This window comes from Onychomys torridus, chromosome 18 (genome assembly GCF_903995425.1).
Source record: "Onychomys torridus chromosome 18, mOncTor1.1, whole genome shotgun sequence".
Taxonomy (NCBI): domain Eukaryota; kingdom Metazoa; phylum Chordata; class Mammalia; order Rodentia; family Cricetidae; genus Onychomys; species Onychomys torridus.
The window spans coordinates 61,745,098-61,769,611 of record NC_050460.1 but is presented as its reverse complement, the minus strand read 5'-3'; the positions used below and the strand labels follow the sequence as shown (position 1 = coordinate 61,769,611).

At 43.9% G+C, this 24,514-nt stretch overlaps 1 protein-coding gene and 1 non-coding gene across 2 annotated transcripts in view; one reads left to right on the top strand and one right to left on the bottom strand.

Moving 5' to 3' along the window:
• Window positions 1-24,514, bottom strand: part of Btbd9 (BTB domain containing 9) — a 362,869-nt gene that overhangs the window by 96,082 nt on the left and 242,273 nt on the right. The window lies entirely within an intron of this gene.
• On the top strand, window positions 10,120-10,225 carry LOC118570139. Its single transcript, XR_004943137.1, has one exon. It is a non-coding gene; the product is annotated as a U6 spliceosomal RNA (small nuclear RNA).

Below are 24,514 nucleotides of genomic sequence, written 5' to 3'. Positions count from 1 at the left end.
GAAAAAGGAAGGCAGCTTTAAAAGACATAAAAGATCTTTCATCTGTCCCCCCCAGGTAATTATTTTTATTGTTTTAAATTTTTTCATACCATATATATGTGTGTACACACACACACACACACACACACACACACACACACACACACACATATACACACACAATATTGGCCGTATTCTTTCTCCTCTCCCAAGTTAATCATATTATAGGAGCTGTGACAGGAGATGTTTGTCCCAAATATCACTACTAACTATACCAACTAGAGGCTATTTCCTTCCTTATAGCAGAAAATACGTGGATTATTAATTCTTCTAGAAATGCAAGTCTTAGCTTGCCTACCTGGCCTGCCTAATACATAGGAGTCAAAATACCTTCAGTGGTCTTTGTGCTGAGAAGAATTAGCGTCCCTACCTGGCTGCAGCACATGGACAGTGTGCAGCTGCTCTCCCTAGAGGAACGGGCCACTCCCTATAGAACGTTCACCACTGTCTTTCATATGAGCCTGATACATTTATTAAAAACACCATCTGGACGGGACTCAGCTTGTGCTGTAGTTCAGTCTTCCAGTCTCCTGCCCGGTCCCACTGGAATTCGCGCCCCAATTTGTGTCACTTTGTTTACAAACTCATGCTGCCAGAACCCAACAGCCTGCACCAATCTCTTCCTGGGTTTCTGCTGCCATCCCCAGCTCCACTCCTGTTACCACAGCCTGTGCTAGGAGCAGGAAACAGGGGAACTGCTTGGGGAGAAATTACTTTTCCCTTCCATGCACACAGCAATTCTGCTCAGACAAATTTAATTTGTTGCTTCTGAATGCAAAAGTTGCATGTTAACAAAGTGTATACATTCTGCAAGTGTATGAAGAATGGAGTGCCTGGGCGGGGGGGGGGGGGGGGGGGGGGGACGACGACAGGAAAAGCCATCTGAAGACATTTCATAGCTCCCCACTCTTATGTAGTGCCAGTGGTGACCAATAGCCTGCCAGCAAACTTAATTCAGGAGTAATAAATTTTTAAATGGCAGTGTTAGTTCACTAGGATGTGACTGGAGGGACACCTGTACCAGCTATATTTAAAGGTAAGAACGACAACCTGTTATTTGACTGTCTCTAGAGAGCAGCCACAGACATGGGAAAAACTTTAATTTAAAAAAAAGGTTTTTTAAAAACGTGTTTCATGTATATGAGTACTTTGCATATATATCTGCACACCAGAAGAGGCCATCAGATCCCATTACAGACAGTTGTGAGCCTCCATGTGGGTGCTGAGAATTGAACTAAGGACCTCTGGAAGAGCAGCCAGTGCCCTTAATCAATGAGACATCTCTCCAGCCCTGAGGAAAGTCTTCTTGAAGCAGACTTTTTTTTTTTTTTCATATGAAACAACACTTGGCTCCTACAGCAGACTGTTCTCTTCAGACTCTGTGCTTGTGGCAGGCTTTATCTTCTGTATTCCTGGCTGTCAGATACAAAGTTGATTTCTAACGCCCCCCACCCCCTTACTCCCCAAACAAGTGCTTAATAGACTCACAATATATTTTTTCTTAGAAGATTTTCTAAGTAGAGTGCCAAGATTTAGACACAAAGTATTTCCTGATTAAAAAGATAAGGGAGGCTATTTTTAGCTTAGGACCTTACCTATACATCTCCCCAGTTTCATTGCTGTTGGGATTTAAGGAGGCTGATAACCCCAGGGCTCATCCCCAGGCCTGTACATAACTTGTTGCTGATTAGACAAGATTCTAAGCCAACTGGAACCCAACCTTCTGCCGCATTCTTCTAAAGGAAAAAGTATCCACAGCTGTTTTGTAGGAACAGCTGTAAACGAACAATAGCTAATTAGCGAACAAGGCCATCTTTCTTGAAAACTATCAAAACACTGCACAAATGTATTTCTCAAAGCAAGCACCAAGTTACACTGATTCCTGTCCGCGCCCCCACACCCAGTTTTATATATCGGAAGAGAAATCACCATCAACTTCGTGTTACATCACATCTGAGGAAAAAAGTCATTAATTACAAGTAGCATGTGATCATTTGCCAAGGCTTCTCTCAAGTTCCTCCAGGAGAAGAACTCCCCAAACCCCCTCCCCACAACCCAGAAAGGCCCAAGCAGTACCAATGACTCCCCAGTTCCTGCAGAGGACCACAGGAAGAAAGGAGACCACAGCCCTGCCTGGCCTACAGCTCTGTGTTCTGCTTTCTTCTTGTAGGTGAGTGTCAATCCACACATTCTGATCACCCCTGTTCCAGTTCCCACTGTCACACTGCCACACGCCCCAGAACTGTACTTTACATCAACACATCTGTCCACACCACACTCTCCACACTGTACTTTCACAATCAAGCTGGACTCCATCTTGGCCAGCAATGAGAGGAGCAAGCTTTCCAACCTTCAAATGTGCTTCCAGCCCCATCCCTCAAACCTGCCAGCTCTATGAAGTTCTAGTTGGTTAAGTGGGTCACTTTCTGAAAGTAGAGAACTCAGACAAGGATACCCTTGGAAACGGAAGAGGGATGGGCTAACGACAGTGAACCTTAAATATGTACGGTGACAGGGATTAGTGAATTCACTCTCTCCTTACACCAGGGCATTTGGAGGCAAACACATTGCTATCTAGCAATACTGTCGACTCTCTTCTGTGGTTTGGAAATCCCAAGTTTAAATGCTGGAGGTTTCAGCTGACAAATCTCCCAAAAACCTTTAAGAATCAAGCATGCGATATTCAGCAGCAGTGACCACTACAGTGTGTCAAAGCGGGAGTCACTCTGGAGGTGAGCCTTGAAACCTTAGACCAAGGCATTTCCAGCTGCAAGAAGAGACAACCAGGCATCCAGCCTGTGTCTGAATGTAGGCAACGTCTCAGTGCAGTGACACAATCTGCCAGAGAAAGAGACTCTGCACTGAGAAGTCATTCATACCGCTACCCTGGAAAACCCCCAGCACGCAGCAGTCACTGAAACTGCTTTTGCAAGTTCTGGAAACCTTTTTAAAGGAACATGAGAAGCTGCACAGGAAGGGCATCTTGCTATGAGTGTACTGGAAGATTTTTATAGGGATTATGTTTCCTTATGTCTTGAAAGATGCTAAAACCAATGAATGTCCTTGTTCCATGCTACTGTATTAATCCACTGGTCAGATCACAACAATTTCGTGACCTCAGAGCAGAGATGCCCTTTCAAGGATGGGAAGTAGCTTTTCACCCTGTCCAGAGAAGAAGACTGTGCAAAAAGCTGTGAGAGGTCCCACAAGTGTGGATGCTTAATCCTTTAGTCAGGAAGCCACTGTTATTTTTAGCTAACCCTTTAATAAACTGGTAGCTTTTCTCTGTTTAAGCTCGAGGCTGCATCTGGTTCTAAATTCCACAAGCTAAAGTCAGATTGGTTCTATGATCACAAATAGCCCTAAAGTCTTAAACTTGAATGTTTCTTTAAAGAGCATCAATAACTATAAAATTTAAGTTTCCACTAAAAGTGGTAGCACTGGTGAACTTTTCAAACATCACACAGGTTCCAGATGTTCCAGAGAAGTCTCTACTGGATCTGTGCAAGGATGCTGCTCAAACTCCACACCCCCCAGGACATAAAGAAAGGTTGACACTAACAGTGGGTTCTCACAGGCCATGGCTTCCAGTTGGCCCCAGGCTGACTAGAGGAGAGGGATCTCAGCACAGCACAACTGGCCTGAGGAGCAAATGCATGGTTAATGTGGGAGGGAGGCCTCTGACCCCTCACCTGAAAGCTGGGCTCTTTCACCAAGCCCAGGGAACAGCCAAGGGAACAGCCAGCTCATCTCTCAAACCTCTTCGTTTTCAGCTCAGGCACCATCAGGGCCATGGCACGCTGAGGTGATGATGCCCTGGGCAGGAAGCTCACAGGGACTCTTCGGAATGTGGCCACCCAGTTTCAAGGCTGGCTGGAGCCTGGGGTGTGCTGGGACAACTGCACTAACTAACACTGCAGAAGTGTTACAGTTACCAGAAAATGCCACCAGGAAAGCACAGTTCTTATGACCTTCTGGGGGCCAAGGTTAATCTACAGAGAGGAAATAAACGATGCTGTGGCTCTTCATAGATTTACAGAGGATGATTTTTAAATTTTAAAAGACTCGTCTAAAGGAAAATAAAAGAAAGCCTTTCACTGCTCTTCCTAGTTACCTCAGTGATCTGCAGTTGGTGCTCTGGAGCATACAACAGACACAGCATTCTAGAACAACATCCTTATTACTTTCCCATCCGTTAGGAAGTTCATGTGCTGCATTCTAGCCCTGCTGCTCTCCTATCTCCATACTTCTGGCCTGAGGGAGAAATGCCCCCACTCTCCATCTTCTGCTCTAGAGTCAGTACAAAAGGCAAAGGCTGGAAAGCAGGGACTCCAAAACTAACCCTGGCAGTGAGACCAGTTTTCTAAGCAATCTTAAGGAAGTCATTTACCACTTCCGACTCAGTTTTCTGCTGTGTGCTGAAGAGAGCATCCCTTCTTTTCCCCATCTCCTGTGACACGAGCCGCTCAGTCAGGGCAGTTTTACATAGCATCTGAGCTTCAGACAAAGGAGCCGTGGATGTGGTCCTTCCCCAGGCACCAAGAGCCAGGTCTCCCCCATGGAATGGTAAGTGGGCCTGCCATTTCAGGTCTGAGAGTCACACAAGGAGATCTGTGTGCTCATGAGCCACCTTGTGAATGTACAAGGATGGGGGTAAAGGAAGGAGGAGCCAATAACAATTCTACTGACCTGCAAAAAACTATTAGCACCTGCTAGTGTAATATGCAGCTGGCAGTTTCAGAATAACCGAGAAAGCAGTTCCTTCTGGTCGATATTTGCTGGGGACAGCAATTTCTGACCTACTGAATCAGATCAAGATCATCTGAGTCATTAGAGCAAAGAAACCTTTGTGCTAACGGTCCAGGGCCAAGCAGTCTCCTTGGTTAAACAAAAGCTTCTGCCCACAGCTGCCTTCCAGGCCAGTTCCACCTGAAGGTTGCAAGTGCTATCAAAGTGCAAGGAGAAAATCAAAACTCATTAAAAAAAAAGTCACAGCTGTAAGTGGGCTTATAATTTATCAGCACGACCACGAGTGAAAAATGCCAGGTGGCTGTCCCACTCTCCTTAGGAGAAGACAGGAGCAGAGGGAGAGGAGAGAAAAGGAAAGGTCCCCTGCAGTATTTAGATGGTCTTCAAATGTTCATCATTTCCTTGGGGTGTGCTCGTTGCCAAGCTGACAGATGTTGCAGGAAACCTGTACTGTTCTGAAGAAAGGCTAACCTTTCAAAAGTGGAAGGAGGCGGGAGGAAGCCCACTGCTCAGCCGAGGAATGACATTAAACTGGACAGTAAAGCACCCTTGGCGTGCTGGATCTGAAAGGCGGTGTGATAACCCACCACAGAGGACTGCCTGGGGGACAGCTCATCTTACTAGGGCTTTCCTTGCTCAGGGTGCAAACTGGTTTTTAAACTAAATATTAGAATGATCAAGGTATGTGGTGATATTGTGTTCCCCAATATATTGTGCACCTTAATAAACTTATCTGGGGTCAGAAAACAGAACAACCACTAGAGGCCAGAAAATAGTGACGCACCTTTAATTCTAGCATTCTGGAGGCAGATATCCATCCAGATCTCTGAGTTCAAAGCCACACTGGAAACAGCCAGGCATAGTGACACACGCCTTTAATCCAGAAAGTGATGGCAGGAAGCAGAAAGGTGTATAAGGCGTCAAGACCAGGAACTAGAGGCTTTTTAGTCTGGTTAAGCTTTTAGGCTTTTGAGCAGCAGTTCAGCTGAGATCCATTTGGATGAGGACACAGAGGCTTCCAGTTTGAGGAAATGAGGTCAGCTGAGAAATTGGCAAGGTGAGGTTAGCTGTGGCTGATTCAGCATTCACCCCAATATTTGGCTCCGGGTTTGTTTTTATTAATAAGACAATTCATGCTACAAAGGTACTCCAAAGGTTTCTTATTATGGTTTCAAACCATCAAGAGTCTAAGTGATAAGTTGCCCAACACTCCCCTGGGAAGTAGCGGATAGTCTCTATGTAACTCTCTCCCAAGCACTTACCTACTTGATTTCCCAAGCATTCCTCCTTGTTGCACATGCACACGCACATACACTGAAGGAGCAGGTTTTTCCGAGCAGACTTGAGATCTGGGTGCAAATATGCATGGCTCTTCTGCAGGCTAGATCCTTGACACTCCACAAAGAAAGCCACACAGTAGAGGGCCAAGCAGGCCGACTACTAATTGATGGTATAAAGTGAGCTCCGCAAAGCCTAGCCTATTCCATCAACACAGCAAGCAAGCAGTGATAGCTCTGCTCAGTCTTCTCACATGGGCCCAGTGACCACATGGTACAACTGGCTGACCAGGGGCTTCTGTCCTTCTCTTGAAGAGGATGCACCTCTTCTTCATCTCTAAGCTATAGTTCTTGCCTTCCCAGCTCTAAACCTCTTGCTGAAAATCCCCATGTTCTTGATCATCAATGTTCATCATTTTTCCTATGCTCTAGTTTCCCCAATGTTTTGTCGACTTTGTTGAGGGTGACTCACCCAATGTCTTCTTGTGGAAGGCAGGCAGATTAACTAATCTATCCATTTAGAGATTAACAGTAATGGGACACAAGGAAAATTATACCTTCAGCCTGAAAAACCTGCAATTGGGAAACCATTTTAGAGAAGAACACCTCCATTTATATCAATTATCTTGTTTATCAAAGACAATGAACTGCCGGCTGGTGGCAGAGAGGTTCAGAATGTGCAGTGGGGAATAACAGGGCCTCACAGACCTGGAGGCTGATAGGCATTTGCCACTTCACTTGGGAGGTGACGCTCACAGTGCCTGTTGTATAACTTCCCTCACATTAGCTCTGAAATGTCAAAAGCAGGCCGTTAATTGTTTATTATACAAAATGTCACAAATGTAAAACATTCAGATATAAAATTATTGTAACTGATCTTCCACAGAAACCCTGCCTTTCTGCTTTACAGCTTGCTTGTCAGTCTGGAGCTGAGTTTAATTGCCATTCTGCAGGCTGTGCATGCCAGACAGTTTCTGTCTGAAGAAGAATATTCTCTGCATTCACTGTGTCTTTAGCCAGTTGAAAAAGAAAAATAACATGATATGAAAATTACTGTTATGGTTTAAAGCAGTACGTCCTCAGAAGACTGGGGGCGTCAGAAGAGCAATGTCATGAATCCTGATCGTGCTCTAGCTGAGACTGAGTCCAGAGACCAATGATGCAATGCTGATTGAAGTAGCTTCAGTGAACCAGACTGGGCATATACTGCCCAGCTCTCCCCGCTGCTCTGTGAGGAGACTAATGTCGTGAGCTGAGTGCTGGTGAAGTCACCTGCCTTCAGGAGTTAAGTCTCAGTGTCTGGCAAATGTACAGAGCCCAAACCCTTTTCCTGGGCTGCCCATTATTCCAATCTTGCCAAAGTCACCCTCTGATAATCTTGTTATTTTTAGGCTCAAATTACTCAGTTTCCCTCAGGGGTGATTAAAAAATCAGAAATACAGGAGTAGGGAAGAATCCAGAAAGGATGTAAGAGTAAAGCCCAGAAGCATGTTTCTATGGAGGAGTGGCCAGGAAACTGGCCGGTTCCTCCCTGACCTATTAGACACATGTATATATCACAATTTTTGTGGCTAAGAAGACTGGATGACAACAGATACCAACTCACTATGCAGCTGCTGACAGCTGCCAGTGGCACAGGAGCACACACCATCACACCATTCTGTGCCCACAGTCACTAACTCCCCCCAGGACCATCGGGGTCTCTGTTAACTCCTACCCAGCCAAGTGCTAGGAAGAAACCTGAAGGAAGGCAGCTCAGCAATCAAGTTCATAGCTAGAGTGCTGAAGACATCCAGGTTAAGAGTTGGAAAATGCGCATTTTATTGTCCAGACAAAGCAAAGAGGAGGAAGCAATTTGAGGCTTTTTTGCTTGTTTTGTTTCGCTGAGACAGGGTTTCTCTGTGTTGGCCTGCTGTCCTGGATCTCACTCTGTAGACCATGGTGGACCATGGTAGCTCACAGAGATCTGCCTGTCTCTGTCTCCCAAGTGCTGGGATTAAAGGTGCCACCACTGCCTGGCTATTCAAGGCATTTTTGTTGTTGTTGTTTTTTGTTTTGTTTTTTTTTGTTTTTCGAGACAGGGTTTCTCTGTAGCTTTGTACCTTTCCTGGAACTCGCTCTGTAGACCAGGCTGGCCTCGAACTCACAAAGATCTGCCTGCCTCTGCCTCCCAAGTGCTGGGATTAAAGGCATGCGCCGCCAACGTCCGGCTTCAAGGCATTTTAATATAGCTTTGCTTTCCAATCAGCCTAGAGATGGTCAAGAGTAAGTCAATTTTACTTAAGCAAATAGATATAAAAATTCTAAAATAAATATTAGCCAGGTGAGTCAATAATGTTGAGGCAACATGTGTCCAAGAAACACAAGTGTAAGCATCATCAGGATGCCTCTCCGTCAGCAGGTGAAGTAAGAAAGTCTGTGATTTTTTTAATGATTCTGAGCAAAGGAATGGTCCAGACAGATGACCTTGGCTGCAGACAGAACAGTGAGATGGCCTAGAGGGGTCAGAGGCCACTGCTGAGTGGACAGACCACAGGGATGAGGAGGAGAACAGCAGTGGCTGGCACTAGGGTGGGGGCAATAGAGGAATGAGAAACTGACTAGAAATAAGGTGTCAATTTCAACCCAAACGATGCCACAGCAAGGTAACCAGGAAGCATGGGGCAAGATGAGCCTGTGGTGCTTTCTATGTAAGGACCTCCCTCTCTTACACGGTCCCCCAGAGGAGGGAGGCTGGGGACACAAGGGACCCTCTGGAGAGTGCATCAAGAGGGGACAACTGCACTGACCTACAGGACTCTCAGGAGATGTCAAGATGCTAAAGGGCAGCTGTCCAGCACCCGGGGATATAGACATTCACTAACACAAGACCACAGCCATGAGAATGCTGACACAGTGACATACAGACCTTAGCATACGGGATGATCACAGCCATGAGAACCCCAAGACACAGTGGCGTATAGACCTTAGCATATGGGATGATCACAGCCATGAGAACCCCAAGACACAGTGGCGTATAGACCTTAGTATATGGGATGATCACAGCCATGAGAACCCTCAGACACAGTGATGTACAGACCTTAGCATACGGGATGATCACAGCCACAGGAACCCTGAGACACAGTGATGTACAGGCCTTAGCATAGGCTATGACAGAAGCAAAAACTAGATGACTCACAGCAGAGAACAGCTCTTAAAATAAAAATATCCCCCCAACCATTAGCCTTATTCTGTTAAAAAAAAAAAAAAAGTGCACATGTTAAGGAAATAATTAAACACACTAGAGCTGTTATACAGAGAAGGGGCCAAGAGTAGGGCTCAAAGAGAACTGTCAAAGAGAAGGCCTTGCACGGCCCAGGAGCACACATTATCATCTGAGGTCTGCAATTAACACAACGCTGTACTTTGGATTTATTTAAAAACCAAACAAGTCTCCCCAAGCTCCAGGAGAAGTCCCTCTTTGTTCTGGATCAGAAAGGCTTAGAAGAGAGCATCTTTTAATGACTTCGCTGATGTAGTCAGTTCTCATTAGTCACAGATTCACCAAACTCAACATAGTCTGTCTTCCTTATTACAGAAAAATTCAAAGGCAGAGTGGGAACAGGATTTGGTCAAGCTAATCCTCAGAATAAAATATGTCATTTTGTCTGTCCATTCGTCCATCCATCCTCCTTCCCCTCCTTCCTTCCTTTCTATTTGTCAAGAATCCAGGCACTGGGGCTGGAGAGATGGCTCAGAGGTTAAGAGCACTGACTGCTCTTCCAGAGGTCCTGAGTTCAATTCCCAGCAACCACATGGTAGCTCACAACCATCTGTAATGAGAACTGGTGCCCTCTTCTGGCCTGCAGTCATACATGCTGTATACATAATAAATAAATAAAAATCTATAAAAAAGAATCCAGGCACTATCAGAGCAGGTCACACCTCCCCATTTCTAAACCAGTTCCTCCTATTGAAAACCATGTGAAGAAATTATAGTTACAAACGAAAATAGGCAGTCTAAGAGGAACATTCTGGATCTCTGAATGTCAAACAAAGAAACTTGCTTGATACAGTGCTTGCTCTAGCAGTACATGTGCTAAAATTGGAACAATACACAGATTAATTAGCATGGCGCTGCACATGGATGAAAGCAAATTCATGAAGCATTCCATATTTTTCTATACAAGTAACATTTGGTTTTAATTTTTTAACTAATTATTACATGTAAATAAAAGATTATAAAAAAAGAAACCAAAGAAACTTAATATAGACTAGGAGAAAGAGAGGTAGGGAAGACTTTTCTAGAGAAGGGACAATAGCTAGAAAATTCAAGTTAATAAGAGTGAAGGGCAAGGCAGTGAGATGAGGGTATGAAGAAAGGAGCATAAAGAAGTACCCCTGGAAGAGCGGCAAGGGTAAGGCCTTGTGGTCTCTGGATGAGAAGAAGTCCTGCCAAGCCTGAGCATAGAAAGCCAGGCAAGGACCTGTACCAGATGGGGCCAATATGCTGGCACCAGTAGTGAGACTCTAAACTTCACCCACGAGCAACAGAAAGCCATGATTTGAGTCAAAGTGCCTTCTGAGAGGCTAACTCTGAAATGGGACTAGAGGGGACATGGGAAGGCCAGACAGTTGACACCATGGCAGAGAGGAGTTGGCATCGTGCCTTTTGATGGCAGCAATAGTGACAAGGGGCAGACTTGTTATTTTGAATACAGTATCAATATGAATATTGCTCCTATAGTATAAAACATCTCTGATCATGTGTATTTTATTGTTTCTATGGTTCACTGGGGTGTCATTGACAGGCACCTCCTCTTTTCTGTAACAGGCAGCTACTGAACATGAATTCATTAGAGCAACACCGGGAATATGAAGATGCGCCCAGGGTGACTGATTCAATCAGAAGGAAGGAAATGGGGTTTCAAGCTTTTCTAACTATCACTTGCCACCAAAACCCATCACCACAGCCAAGCAGCACCCCTCCTGTCAGGGCTGTGGTTAGGGGACAGGCATTTGGACTCTCTGCACTCTGGGACCCACCACAGGGATAACACTTCTGAATGAAAATCTCAATCAATTCATCTTCACTATTTTACAGATTCATTTCTGGAAGATGTGAACATTCTAACACCTTCTGCATTTTTACACCTCACTTGAGTCCCTCACTTCTACGCTCTGCTTTATTACCATTTTAGTTGATTTCATCACAGCTTCATGGAAAACAACTTCGCTGACGACCATTTCCTGTCATTATGGGGGCAGAACTGTAGTCATGGCCCGCTTGAGCACTAGGTAGTTTTTATGATAATTTTACCACAGGTAATGTTGTGATTTTTAAGTACATTCTCTCTTGCAGCACTGTACCGATTCCTGTCCTTAGAAAGGTAAGTATCTAATGCAGCTATAAAAGAAACATACCCATCTTCACAATATTAATGAGCCAATAAATTCAAAAAGATTGCTGTGTCCCTGCCTGGCTCACCTAACAGGTTCCCATTTTCATACCACTGCTTCATTTCCCACAAATCAGTGACCCACTCTCACCCTGGCACAGGATTATGAAGCAGTAAGGGCCCAGTGGTGTAGGACCCCTCCCATAACATTTACTGCAGCAAGCAATTGCTTCCACAGCCTCCAAATCCTAAAGTTTCCTGTGGCTCACCAAAGCATAGCCTGCCTCATGTTAGTAACTGTGTGACACCTTGGTTCCCAAAGGCTCCGGGAATCTTTTCTTCCCAACCCTCCCTCCTATTTACAACATGTTCCCTAACATGCGGACAGCACAGGCATACACTGAACTGCACAGGTTGAACACGCACCGTTTAATGGGCTTTGAAATATGCAGCAGCCTGTGAGATCAGCACAATCAAGCTAGTAAAACTCCACGCTGGCCCCATCCGCTGTCTTTCCTCACCCAGCCTCACACTGTTGAGACTCGGCTGCAGACTCAATCACACAGTAGCTGCTCTGTGGTATTTCACAGATTCCAGCCAGGTTCTTCAGTACTCGGTTCATTCTGCAGGAGTATCAGGTGAGTCGCCACACTGCAGGCCAGCATTTTCCCTCACCCACAAAAAGGACAATTCTCATCTGAACAGACCATATAGTTAAGAGTTCTGAGCCACTGGCCCCGCCTGCCACTCAGCCATGTCTCTCTTTTAAAGAGGGCAACATGGAAATAGTTCCGTTTGGGACTTGGAGATGATTCAGTTGGTAAAACACTTCAGACACAAACACAAGGAGCTCAGCACAATCTCCACATCCATGAAAAAGCAAGGTGTTGTGACCTTCTAGGGTAGAAAGAGGTGGATCCTGGAGCTCACTGGGTAGCCAAGCAGGCCAAATTGATGAGCTCAAGGTTCAGTGAGAGATCCTATCTCAAAAAATAAGATAACGAAAGCAATCACAGATATGCACATTGACATAAGGCCTCTACATGTATACATATGCAGCTGCATTGCATCACCCCAATACAAACCCATGCACAAACATACACACACACAAACATCAACCCCCCCCCATTTCTATTAAAAGGCTTCACATATTCGCAGAAAACATGTAAATGAAGAAAAATTACTTTGAATCTACCATCTAGGAAATGTCTCCACATTTCCAACTCTTCAGTTTGGTCTTCATTATATACTACCATAGCTTAAACTTGCACTCCAGAATTCAGATGCCCCAGAATTCAGATGCTGAAGCTCACACACAGGTCCTTCAAGAAGAGAACTCTGATAAAATGATGGGCCTTTAGATAAAACTCTGATAAAATGATGGGCCTTTAGATAGAACTCTGATAAAATGATGGGCCTTCAGATAGAACTCTGATAAAATGATGGGCCTTTAGATAAAACTCTGATAAAATGATGGGCACTATAGAAGTGGCCAGACAGGTGAAAGGCCAAGAAAGGACACAGGGAAAGATGGCCACCTCCATGCCAAGAAGAGAGTTGTTCAAAGAAAGTGAGTTTGCTGACACTATGATCTGAGCTTCCGACACACATTTCAGTAGCACAGCACTGGTCCTTTCTCAGCATCCGCACTGTTTCATTGAAAACATTTCTGTAGAGTCAAACTTGACAAGCTGATTTTCAAGAGCATTGAAAAAGAAAATTTGAAGAACGGCCTAAAATTTTTAGAGAGTTGAGTAACCATGAGTATAGATGTTCAATATGACAAAAAATAAATAAATAAATAGCTCACAAAATAGAGAAGCTATAATGGATATGCAAAGCCATGACATGTGCTATTTGAAAGCAATGGAAAAAAAGACTAAATAATTTTATGAAGAATTTCAAGATAACTAGTCCCATATTTTAGAATTAAAGGTTAAATCTCTACCCCAAACACAAATGAAACTTTAAAAATGCTAAGCACACTGAATGGCAACACTACAAATGGCCTCCAACCACTTCGGTGGCATGGCTGTGTTTTTATACTATGGCTGGATGGAAGAGGGCTGCGTGTTCTTAAGTGAATCACAAAATCTAGAAGCAAGAAAACAAATGACTGAGAGATACAATATACAAAATTCTATACAACAAAGACAACGTAAAGTTAAGAGCTAACTCAGTCTAAAATATATTTGCAATATATTTTAAAAGGCACAGAGTGGATGTCCATAATGTACAAATTACTAAAACAGCTAAGTAGTCAAAAGGAAAAGTAGGCAAAGAACATGTCAAGAGGAAATTCTTTAAAAAGAGTAATGGGGGCTAGAGAGATGGCTCAGTGGTTAAGGGTACTTGCTCTTCTTGCAGAGGATGTGGATTTGATTTACAGTACCCACATCTGGCAGCTCACTACTACCTGTAATTCCAGTTCCAGGGGATCTGATGCCCTCTTCCAATATCCATGGGCAATGCACATTCACATATAGAAACTCACACCCACACCCAAACATTTATATGCAATTATTAAAAATTAAAACCTAAATTTTCTTACAAGGGGCAAGAAGCACACAAAGATATTTAATTTTATTGCTAACCAGAATGAATCAAAGTTAAACAGGAATATTCTGTTTTACTACATGCACTCCTATATTGTTTGTACTTTTTAAGCTGTAATTAGCAATTTGTAATTATATTAATTTAAGTGGTAGCAAGTAGTGCCATAGTTGATTAATACAATATGAAATAATTAAATTAAATCAGTTATTATTTCCTTTACTTCAAATATTTAACTTTTTGTAATGAACAAGTTTGAAATTTCCTCTTTGCAATCTGAAGTTTATAATAATTAACTATATTCAGCACACTCTTTCTGCCAGGAATTTACACCCGTTGGCAATCACCTCCTCACTCTCTCACCCCAGCCTCTGTAGCCACTCTTGTACTCCCAAGTCTGTGAGCTCATCTTGTTGTATCCCCCAGGTGAGTGACACAGTATTTGCCTTTTCTGTGTTTGCTTTGCTCCGCTGAACATGATCTCCAGTTCCACACACTGTCACATGACAGGATTCCCTTCTCTTAAAACCATACTGTAGGGGCTGGAAAGATGGATCAGAGATTAAGAGCACTGACTGCTCTTCCAAAGGTCCTGAGTTCAATTCCCAGCAACCACATGGTGGTTCACAACCATCTGTAACAAGATCCGGCACCCTCTTCTGCATAATCAATCAATCAATCTTTGGGGGGAAAAAAACCATACTGTAACCTATCACATGCCTGTATTCCATCTTCACAGGAGCTGCAGGGATGGTGTGGAACAATCTTTTTGTATACTGTGAAGATGTGTTACTCTGATTGGTTTAATAAAAAGCTGAATGGCCAATAGCTAGGCAGGATTTCCAGGCACAGAGGATGCTAGGAAGAAGTGACGAGATGCCATAATACGTGGAGCAAGTAGAATATGCAGTGCATAGATGAGGTATGAGCCTCAGGGCAGCCCATAGATTAACAGAAGTGGGTTAAGTTATGAGAGCTAGCTAAAAACAAGCATAAGCTACTGGTGAGCTTTCATAATTAATAATAAGTCTCCATGTGGTTATTTGGGAGCTGGCAGGCAGGACAGAAACATCTGCCTACACAGGCATCTCTTAAACTGCCTTAATCTTTTGAGCAAAACCTCAGAAGTGAGAGTGTATTAGATAGTAACTTAGATTTGATAAACTCCCATAGTTTTTACTAGTGTTTAGTCACATTCCTACAGAAAACAGGGAGAGGGGCCCTCTTCTCTACACCCTGTTGCTTTTCTTGTATTCCCTTTCGGGGTTAAGGAAAAAACAACTAAACCAATGCATAGTTTGTCTTCTTAATGCTCGGCAACCCCCAGGTATTTTCTTTAGTGCTTTTTTTTTATAGTCTCTGGTCTTATGCTTAAGTCTTTAATTCATTTAAACTTGAGTTCTTACACATGTGGATATTCAGTTTTCCCAACCTTGTTTGCTGAAGAGACTCTTCTGTTCACATTCCATATTCTTAGCATGGTGGTCAATAAACCAAAACTTGCCTCAATGTACAAAGAGAGGGCATCCAAAGAGTGCTGCTGACCATGGTGCTGTTATCAAACCTTCCTTACCCATGTTGTTCCCCTTCATCACCCAAACACCACACTAAAAATAATGACACAGAAATAAAGGGAAGAAAGCAATGGGGCACCCAAGTCCTCTATAGCATGGAAACAAAGGTGGACAAAGCTAGCAGAGGGAGCCTGTAGCAGTCAAGCAAGCAAGAGCACTCCTTTCCCTACTACATACACTTGGCAGAGGTCAAAAGTCAACTGTCCTGCACCAGGGGCTCTCCTAACCCCGTCCCCTCAAGTCCAGGCTAGAGCTCCTGCTCAGTTCAGCGTCCCTATTGCACCTGCCGAGACCTCCCACTACACAACCTCCTTCACCATGCTGTTGCTTGCCCTCTTCTAAGTCGTTCTCTGTCAGCACACATGAACCTCCCAGGCAGAAACTACACCCGTGTCTCCTCTCCAGAGTGCCTAAAATACACTTGGCAGACTCTTAATAAGTGTCTACTTAATGTCAAGTGGTTTACATAGCTCAACAGTTAAGTTTCACTGACAGAAATAGCCTTCTTATCTGGTTTGAGGAATGGCCTGGGAAGGAACAGCCCCCAGGTACACCACTGTGGAAACTTATTGGCACAATCCTAGTGGTGCCTTCATTAAGGCCCCAGGGCACCCTGTGAAACCTGATGGCAGCTCCTAGTCACACTCTCATTTCATATGCTAATGAACTTCCCCAAGGCCAAATCTGTGATTCTGTGGCAGAGGACACATTTTTCTAAACAAAGTTATAAAGCACATGAGTTATGATACATCCCTAGTTTAATGGATGCAAAGACCATTTGTGGCCTGATTTCCAACTGTTTGCTTTTCCTGAAAATTTACAGCACTTCAAACATACTGTAACAATCTGAGTACCTTTAAATGAGTCACAATCACAGTCCACCTACTCCCTGCATTCAACTCCTTGGAGGGAAATACATGTTACCTACTTTTGTTGCTAGATAAATTAGCACGTTACGCTCAACAAAATGTATTCAGTTCAAGATCTAACTTCAAAACACCATTCTTCACAAAGCCATTATCTTACCAGGGCGGGGGGGGGGGGGGGGGGGGGGGGGGGAGGATGTGTTGAGGGCCCTTCAGATGTCAACTAAACACCTACCCTTTCACAGTCTGTCTGTTGTTCCCCAACCTGCAAATGTCTACCCTTGTCAAGGTGCCTCCCATAACCCCTGAGTCAGATGGTAGGCTGCTTGGAGGAGACTGCTGTTTGGCCTCTGTACCACTCATCTGTTCTCAGCTCCTTGCCTAGCCCGTGTCTGAACCTTCCAACCGCAGCTCTCAAACTCCCTTTACCAGCTTGGCTTCTGGTTCTGCCAAGAAGAAACTGGATAGACTCATAAGCGAAAGCTATTTAAAGAATAAAAAATAAATGCAAATGGCCCTTAGCACACGCCCAGGTGGGAAGAGACCTGGTTCTCTCAGCAGCAATTCTGAGAGCGGCAGATGAACACAATGTCGGTGCCCTGTTTACAGATCACAGGCCAGGGGCGGCAGCAGGGGGGCATGTGTGTCCAACAGCTTCAGCAGCGGACCTGTGCTGGGTGGGGCACCTGTTACCTAAGAACCACAACAGAAAGCCACTGGACTGCCTGGCCCTGTGCCAGCAGACAGAGGCAAACACGTGTCTAAAGCCAATGAGAGATCTCTGTTCCGTGGTGATTTAAACAGTTTAAAGAAGCCTGGTCCTAGAGCCTGGCTCCATGCTCCAGTTGGTGTCTCTCGGGGGGTATGAAGAGCAGGAGTGCCAAGGGCGAGGAAGGACAGGGGCTTAGGACAGCACAGGTCTTCTGAAGCTCCAGAAGACCTCGAGAAGGCTCAACACTGCTCCAACACCAGCTCTGTTTACTGCTCCCCCAGGTCTTCTAAGAGCTGAATCTATTCATCTAGAAGACTCGCAAGAGGAAGCTGTTTAAGAACTAAAAAAGCAATGCAAATGGTCCTTTAACATATGAAAAGCAGCTCAATTTCTCTCCCAAGAGAGCGACAGCTAAACTGCAAGGAGATCTATCTCTTGCCTAAACTAGGGAAACCCGAAAATATGGACATGCTCCACTGGCACAGCTCTGAGAGAGCAGTCCACCATACAATGCCAGTCAAAGTCTGCACACAGCATCTTCTCTAACTCCATGTGTATTCCCTCTCGGATTATGAAAGCCCTCTTGTAGGAATCTGTCTCAAAAGTATATGAGCAAAAACGGGAAAAGATGAACGTACAAGGCAATCAAAACTATTTATAGTAGCAAGACCGAAAATTAGTACAAAGGGTTACTCGACAGAGAACTCACTAAACAAACTCGGTTCATCTATACAGAGTACTATGGAGCTATAAAAATAAATGAACAGCATGTTTCTTCATCTTAGCTCTAGCATAAACATTAAGTACTATGAAATGAAGTTCCCAGCAAAAAAATCTACACCTATGTTCAAGATTTTACAAAGCTGAGTGGCTGACCAGAACTTCCTGACTATGGAGAGCTGAAATGTAGATCCAGAGCAAAAATTATCTTGGGCAACCTCTGTTCCCTTTATAGTCATGCATCGCCTGTCCCTGTGTCTAACCCTGTCAACTCTCAGGGGAAACCTGTGGAATGTATTAGCAGACCACTAGCTCTCACTGACACCAAAGCTAAGAACACCATCAGACAGCCTCTGAAATCTACAGCAGTTCCACCTGCTTTGCTGAGACCCAGCGCCACTGCCCTCAATGTATCTGGCAAACCCTTGATGACTTTTGTTCCAGCTGTAACAAGTTCTTGTGACCAAGTTTAGGTTGGCACACTTTTCTAGGGTACAGTCCCTCATATCTGGCTCAGAATGAACTGTCTTACTGAGTCCAGAGCTGTGTTGTGTTGCGTTCTGAAGTCAAATACGGGCCCCAGGATGACCCACTCTCACTTGCAATGTCACTGTACCCTTTGTGCCCACCTGTTTGCGCTGGCTCCTCAATGGGACTGTGAGTTCTTCCTGGTGCTGAGGCCCCTTTTCTTCAGGCCATGGTCTGCTGGTTGATTCCGAGCTGGCTGTTAGCTACCCTCATACTATTTTCAGAGGATGTGGTCAAAGCATTCAGTCCTTTTCTGCTGTCTTCTCCCAGGTCTAGTTCTGTGGCTCTTGTCAACCTTGCTTCAGTTAGCTTAGAAGTTCTATGACTTCCTGAACATAAAGATCCCAAAAGGGCAGAGGAGTCAGGGGAAACTTCTCAGGGCATGCAACGGCTTCCCTGAAAGCCCGTGACAATCTACCTCATTGCTTCCAACCCCCAAGTGTGGTGTGTTGTCACAGGCTAGCATATGTACACACAGGGTATCCACCAGTGTGTCAGCCCCCACATTCCTGTGAATATACAGGATAAACATGAGACACAGTGAGAAGGACGAGCCTTGGGGTGAGGCTATTCTCATCAATGCAGCATATATTTGATCCAAAACATAGAATGTTGCAATTTTTGAGAAAGAAAAAAAAAAAAAAAGGGAAATTGAAACTCAAGGAAGGAGAAAGTGTTTGGTAGTCAAGCTAGTCTTATGTTCCACAACTCTGGAAATCTAACCTACAGGGTTTTTTGTTTTTTTTTTTAAATGGTGAACTATGAAAATAATGTACATTTAACTAAATAAAAGTCCTAAGCAATAGAACTAAAGATTATAAATGGGCGTACTAAGGAATTTAAAAAACGTGAGAAATGATGATGCTAGTTTATAAAAATATGAAAGAGAACTTTAGAAACTACCACAATAAAAAATGAGATGTATAAAAACAGGAAGTTAAGAAAGTTTTAGAAGCTGTATCAAAACTGATGGATTTTCAAGAATATGATTTTTCTCACCTCTGCTCAGCTACTGCTGCCGAACTTGCCTCCTCCTCCTGTCTAGGACCCTCCTGCTACTCCTTCTCTAGAAATCCCCAAGCAAAACAACTCTGGGTCAAAGGAAAGGCTCTCGAGGACTGTTTTACGATGGAGCCTAGAGAAAAAGGACTCCCAGCACTCTAGACGTTTGGGCAGAACTTGCCTGAAAACTGCACACAGTGTGCCAAAGTCAGCTCAGGGCCTCCAGGATTTGTTAACAAGTTTCCAGAACCTCACTGATCTACAAAGCAAGGTTTCTGACTTTTACTAAAAATGTCCATTTGGAAGGGCATAGCTTGCTCTACCAATTAGCTCTTTTCTGTTTGTTTGTTTGTTTGTTTGTTTTTGGAGACAAGATTTCTTTGTGTAGCTTTGGAGCCTGTCCTGGACTAGCTCTGTAGACCAGGCTGGCCTCGAAGTCACAGAGATCCACCTGCCTCTGCCTCCCGAGTGCTGGGATTATAGGCCTGCGCCACCCCGCCCGGCCCAATTAGCTCTTTAAATGGGAAAAATACTAGGCTAAGTCTGTACAACAGGCTTCATTCTTTGGCCTTTTCACCTTTCACGGGGTCTCTCACACTTCAGAGGCAGAGAGATGAAACTGCTTCCTTGTTTTGAGGCAGAGTGTACTCTGGTCCTGATTTAACACAGCTGTATGATGAGCGCTGTTTGTCTACCTTGCCCTTGTGACAGCTCTTGAGTTTACATAATGTTTTTTTGTCTGCTAGCCTGTTAAGCTGTGTTTATTACTAGATATTCTTGCTGGAAACCAGAATTTAGAGGGTTTTACTTAAGACTTACAACTCTAACAAGAACTTGTGGAGGTCTTATTTACCTATGTGTGAGCGTGTGCACGTGAACCACAGAGGACAACTTGTGGCGGTCAGTGCTACCCTCTGTCAGGTGGTCCCGGGCATGGATTGGACCACCAGGCTTTACTGGCTGAGCCATCTTGCTGTCTCACAGACGTAGTATTCATTTGGGATGGGGGACAAGGTCTCCCTATGTAGTTCTGGCTGGCCTATAACTCAGAGATCCACCTACCTCCGCCTCCTGAGGACTCAAGTCCTCTATTGTTTGAGAGGACAAGCTGTTGCCAGGAGATGACTGCTGCTGACTTCAAATGGAGGATTATTTGTTTTGGGGTGGCCTTTTCGTTCCTAGAATCCATAGTGACTCAAGACTTAGCACACACACTACCTATCGGAGCCTGCAGCTTTGAAGAGGGTGTGAAATGGGTTAGATGGATGGGTACTTCTTGAGTGACTGACATGGTTACACACAGTCAGGTAGGAACCGGACTGCAGGAGACAGACACAGACAGAGGCAGAGGTGTCTGAGTTCGACCCTGCCGTCTGTCTCTTGCCTTACGGGCACCAAAGAGAAAGCAATGCTCTTGAGCAAGGGGTATTTCTGAATGCCTGTTAATCTTTATCAAGTTTGCTGGTAAAAGCAAAAAAAAATTCCCTACGACTCTCAACATTTTCTGGCTGAGTTTCAGATGCAGCTTCCTGGGTCTTCATTTATAACATAAAGAGTAGTTTTATTAAGAAAAATGTTTAAAAATTTTATGCGAATAAGACACAAAAATTATAGTCATGGGCTTTATTTATTTATTTATTTATTTTTAACAAAGGAGGTTAAAGAGAAAGGTAATGCTTTTAAGAAAGGATTTTATCTTCTGACACAAGACTTTTGTCCTAAAGTCAAAGGTTTTCCAAAAACAGAAAAGGTGAAGCCAACCAAAATGAGAAGGTTAGCATATGGTCTAAGATCTGTGAGAGAGAAACCTAGTGAGAATGTGTAAACGATTAAGTTCACTAGATAGAAGTTATTAAAAATTCTTTGGGTCCAAATCAGATGCAAAGATCGAAGAGTAAGATCTGCTTTCTGCTCATAGCTGTACACTTGCAGCAGCAAAGCAGTAATGCAGCCTGGGGGAACGGGGGTCTGTGCTTTGCCCCCTCGCCTGTCCTGCCAGGGCAGGACTAAGTCAACACTAGGTCTGTGTGCTTTCCACTGGGTTCAAGTTTCCTCTTATCAGAAATACCTTAGTGTAGGAAAACTCTGTTCGACGAAATTATTTCTACATGGGGCATTCCTGCTAAGCCATGCAATAATCGTGCTACTTATTTTAATGGACAAATACTAAAGTATAGTTGTAAATTCTGGTCTATTATACAGAGTTTTCATAGCACCTATGATCTTCAGACCTTTAGCTTAACAAGTGATTATCAAAACTGACTAAAGCTTTTGACTCTCTTAGCTAAATACCCTCCCATTAACTCCACTAAATCTAAGATCTATCTCTTTTGGAGAACCCAATTATCTCGTAATAAAATAATTACTAGGCATCCTACAAAAGTGGGTGAGATACCACATAATCTGTCGCTGCTAAAGGGAGACATTACACACCCCTAGAAAGGACTTTAAAAATTGATAACTAAGCAAGTATGGCAGTGCACACAGGTAGTTCAAGCCCTTGAGAGATGGAGGAAGGCGGGTCAGGAGTTCAAGGTCATTCTTAGCCACAAAGTGAGGTCCAAGCCAGATTCAGATACTTGAGACAGTGTCTCAAACAAAAAATAAAAATAGGGCTGGAGAGATGGCTCAGAGGTTAAGAGCACTGACTGCTCTTCCAGAGGTCCTGAGTTCAATTCCCAGCAACCACATGGTGGCTCACAACCATCTGTAATGAGAACTGGTGCCCTCTTCTGGCCTGCAGTCATACATGCTGTATACATAATAAATAAATAAAAATTAAAAAAAAAAGATAAAATGTACAAAAACACAAAGTAAAAATGTAAAAATATGGTGTTTCTATAGCGAGCTCCCAAGAGATGAATAGCTTAATTACTGAGAGTTAAAACCAAGTGATTTCCCCAGTTAGAAAAAGTATCACATCCAGTACTCCACCTTCCCTTTCACTCTCAATGGAAAGAACTTACTCCTGGGCGTTTGTCTACCTTTTTATTGCTGTGATAAGATCCCTTGGATCAAGGTATCCTGTAAAAGAAAGAGTCTCACCTGGCGGTGGTGGGCGGTGGTGGCACACGCTTTTAATCCCAGCACTCGAGAGGCAGAGCCAGGCTGATCTCTGTGAATTAGAGGCCAGCCTGGGCTACCAAGTGAGTTCCAGGAAAGGCGCAAAGACACACAGAGAAACCCTGTCTCAAAACAAACAAACAAAACACAAAAACAAAAGAGTCTCTTGGGGCTCTTGGTCCAAAGGGTTAGAAGATACGTTTAGGAAGACGGCACGGTGGCAGGCAGGCATGGTGCTGACATAGTGCCTCAGAGAGTCTTAGCCCACCTGGGAACAGTATGGGGGTTTGGATTTTCAAAGCCCATCTCCATTGGCACACCTCCTCCAGCAAGGCCATATATCTTAATCCTTTCCAAACAGCTCCAATCATTGGGGGCCAAGCATCCAAATATATGAGCCTATTGGTCCATTCTCATTCAAAATTTGAAGAGATCACGAACTTTACTTCTTACGTAAAGGTCACCTTCTGAGAGCCCTTCCACAGGGACTTTTTTTGGGGGGGGGGTTTCGAGACAGGGTTTCTCTGTGTAGCTTTGTGCCTTTCCTGGATCTTGCTCTGTAGATCAGGCTGGCCTCAAACTCAGAGATCTGCCTGCCTCTGCCTCCCGAGTGCTGGGATTAAAGGCCTGTGCCACCACCGCCCAGCCCACAGGGACTTTTAAAGCATTGTGTGACCCTTGCTCTCCATGACATCTACAGCCAAGTGTTCCACCAACTGAAGGAAAGCCTCTGGAGGGCTGCAGATGACTTAGCAGACAAGAGCACACCTGTGGAGACTGACTATTGCAGATCTCAGCACTTGCATGACACGGCAGGCATCTTTACATTCATGTAACTCCCACTGTGAGGGCTCTAACAACCTCTTCTGTAACACCTACACATGCACACACTCACACAGACATAAACAAACAAATAAATAAATCTTAAAAACTCCTTTGACAGTATTTTTACTAACCTTGTCTCTTTTGCATTGTATTCCTTAAATTCTTTTATGTTTAGGTATATTTAAAAAATTACACGAGCTATTTGGAATTTTTTCTGGTATGGTTTCCTAAACTATAGAAAAACAGTGCTGATATTATGATCTCACATTAATCATGTTTTTGTTATGACTGTCTGCTTAGCCCTAAGACTTCCTATTTTACATGAACCATAACTTCATACTAAAAAATTCAAACTTTTCACTATCTCCACAGAAGAACTCCTCAGTATTAGTGTAATATGGGGGGGGGGGGGGTGGGGTGGACTCTTTAGATTGCAGAGACTGATTTTAAATCTTCCAATATAACTCCATTTTTGAGGTACCTGTTTTAAATCCAATCTATCTCCTAGAGCCAAAAGTAAATATATTAATTGGGTACAAACCAACTGGACTGCTTTGTTGCCACTGATACAAATATGTTAGTATATCTTCAGCAATGCAGTCTTATTTCCTAGTTCTGATGGACGACATAGAGGAATGACAAGAGTCTGCATTGTTTTGGGGGCTTCGGGACCCCTCAGGGCATGTCATACTTGGCATTGGGGGTTGTGTTTAGTGACCTGTTTCTTCTGGGAATTTTCAGAGAGCTGGAAGCAGCCTCCCTGCTGGGTAGCTCTTCCAGTGCCCAATGCTGTTATGTAGGCTGCTGAGAGAATAAAGGCATCAACAGTCTTCCCCAGATGTGAACTCTGTGAATCTATAATGCCAATGTGGCATGGAAATATTTACCCACTGGTACAACAGTAATATGACTGCTATGGGCAACAGCCATTTACTCTCACTGATTAGATTTGAGGCCCACTCAATGAAAGGGAATCCATCCACAGAACTGTAAACCCAGTCAAGAACCCAAGACCAAGGTAATCTTGTGTTAAGGAGGGACCTAAAACTGCGATTTGGCTAAACTGATGTAACATCAAACTGTCTTCTAAATATCTGTGTTTGTACTATCTCTGGAGACAAAGGTGATGCTCAGCCCCTTGTAGTGAGAGGAAGTGAATGCAGAAACCCATGGCTCCACAAGATACTGAGAATAAAGGAGGACTGAGGGCTCAGTCCTAAACATGATA